The following is a 2,515-nucleotide window of genomic DNA, read 5'->3' on the forward strand; positions in this document are numbered from 1 at the left end:
AATTTAAGGCATTAATTGATTTTTCTCTAGATGTTCCAGGTAACAGGTAAATCTAAAACTAAAATTCATCTGATTTGTAAAGACTCTAGATCCCTGATTCTACCTAATACTAGAATTACTTCATTGGACACATATAACCTCCTTAAAGAAAAATAAAACATTTTTTTACTTAAGAAACAAGTTATTGTGGCTTCCTAGAAAGGCAATGTAATTTGCAGTTCATAAAATTTTAATATGTTTACATATGTCTGTATATATGCATACGTGTATGCATATGTATATATATGAAAACATAAATGTATCCGAAAAAACATATAAATACACCTTAAATTACATTTATTTAAAAATAAACCTTATTAGAGATTTTCTATATTTATATCTCAGATTACCCTTCTTTAAAAATAAATACACAGATCAGCCTTGGATGGAGAAAAGAGAAAATACTGCAGGATATGTGTGGGCTAGGGGCTGCTGGAGTTTTATCTGGTGTCCTCCTTTATGAGGTTTCCCTCACTGCTGGCCAAGTGCCAGAGAAGGTGTGCACGCATCTCCCCGCCAATACCCGACAATGGGCAGCTCCTGCTTTGGCCTCAAGGAACGGCTGATAAAGCGGCTGCGGCCTCTGCCTACCTTGACCTTCATCCGTACCTGCCTGCCCCAGAGGAGGAGCAGAGATTTCCGCGTGGTGGTGGTCGGCTCGACCGGCGTGGGCAAGAGCGCGCTGGTGCAGAGGTGCGTGCGCGGCAACTTCCGTGAGGCGTATGTATCTGCCGACCATCGAAGATACCCACCTCCAGGCGCTGGGATGCAGCCACAAGGCGGGCGCAATGCACACCACCGGCGGCCGCCGCTACCAGGCGACTCGCCATTGCCAGGGTCACGCCTTCATCCTGGTCTACTCCGTCACCAAGAAGCAAACCCTGGAGGAGCTGAAGCCCCTCTATAAGCTGATCCGTCAACTCAAAGGCAACAGCCCGCAAAAGTGCGCCATCATCCTGGTGGGCAACAAGTGCGATGAGAGCCACCGGGAGGTGAGCGAGAAGGAAGGTGCTGCCTACGCGTCGGAGTGGAATTGTGCCTTCTTGGAGACCTCCGCCAAGATGAATATCAATGTGCAGGCGCTGTTCTAGATGCTGATAAACTTCGAGAAGAAGCCCGCCGCTGCCACCGGCGCCCAGCCTCCCTAAAAGAAATCCCAGATCCCCAAGACCACGGAGAAGCTGGTGGTCAAGTGCATCATCATGTGAACCCTGAGCCTTAAGGAGCCCGACCCGCTTCTCCTTCGGTGTGCCGAAAACATGGACAGACCCCATTGTGCTGTGTCACCTGTACATGACTGACTTTTGTGCTGTCCTTTGGGTTGTAACAATTAGATGTCAATAAATGTCCCTTGTGAGTTAGTAACTTTTCTTTTTCCCAGGCAAGAGGACTCGAATTGTTAAAATATGGACATTGGAGGAGGAGAGGAAAAGGAACAGGATGCATTTTAAAGGATGGGACTTGGACGGACTTTAGAGATTAATGTTTAAAAAAGAGAATGGAAATAGCAAAATGAATTGAAAGATGTCACTGCCCTTCTTGTAATCCTATTATTGTGTATTATTCTTAAACATTTCAAGTCCTGTAAATGTCTGATCATATCTTCCCATTGTGTATTTAATTGTTAAGAGACATGTTTTTGCAACAAAAGCTCTGACAGCTGACTGTGAGACAGAGATACTAAACATGATAAGTAAATGAATGTTCTGTAGCTGAGCATTGAGGGTGGGAGCAGAGAAAATTGTGAAAGTAGAACTTGCTTACTAAATATATGCCAATTGTTTCCTAAGTCATTTAAAAATGTTTAAGTATTCTACACTGCAGTTTTAAAAAATTGTAGCAGTTCCGTGACTTAATAAAGCTTTTCCTGCATGCAAAAATAAATAAATAAATAAATACACACAGAACTGATCTTACTTACATGACATATATTACAGATGGCAAACAAAATGGTTTAAGGTTAATAATAACCAGCTCAAACATAGAAAGAGCCCATTTTGGGATTCAAATATCTGACCTGTCCATCTACAAAGTTAACTTTTCCTTTCATTTGACTGACTTTCCTTTTGTATATCATGGGCAGTCAGTCTTTTTTTTTTGCTGTTTTTTTTCCCTGTAGGAGTGATTTCTTAGACCATTGTCCTGGCTCCTCTTTTCCTAACCTCCCCAGAATTGTGTTGCTATCTACCTTAGATCTTATAACAACAACAACAACAACAACAAAACTGAAGCTAAAGAGTTCTTTAGGCAAATGAGACTATTCAAAAGAGTCTATAATATGAATGGCATGTCCATCCCCCGCCTCATTTGTTAATATGTGTTGGGCTCAAATGTTCAAATTTGCCAGGTCAGTGTTCCAAACGCTGATTGGAAATATCTAATGTGCATTGTATGCAATAAAGTCACACTTCAATTTCAGCACAGGTTTTACGTTTTTGTTCCTGCTCATAATCTAAATAAACTTAGCGTTTCTCAG

At 41.9% G+C, this 2,515-nt stretch overlaps 1 pseudogene; it reads left to right on the forward strand.

Moving 5' to 3' along the window:
- Positions 1 to 514: 514 nt before the first annotated feature.
- On the forward strand, positions 515 to 1,247 carry LOC132521798 (GTP-binding protein Di-Ras3-like; annotated as a pseudogene).
- The last annotated feature ends 1,268 nt before the right edge of the window (positions 1,248 to 2,515 follow it).

The sequence above is a fragment of the Lagenorhynchus albirostris genome, chromosome 6 (genome assembly GCF_949774975.1).
Source record: "Lagenorhynchus albirostris chromosome 6, mLagAlb1.1, whole genome shotgun sequence".
Classification (NCBI taxonomy): Eukaryota; Metazoa; Chordata; class Mammalia; order Artiodactyla; family Delphinidae; genus Lagenorhynchus; species Lagenorhynchus albirostris.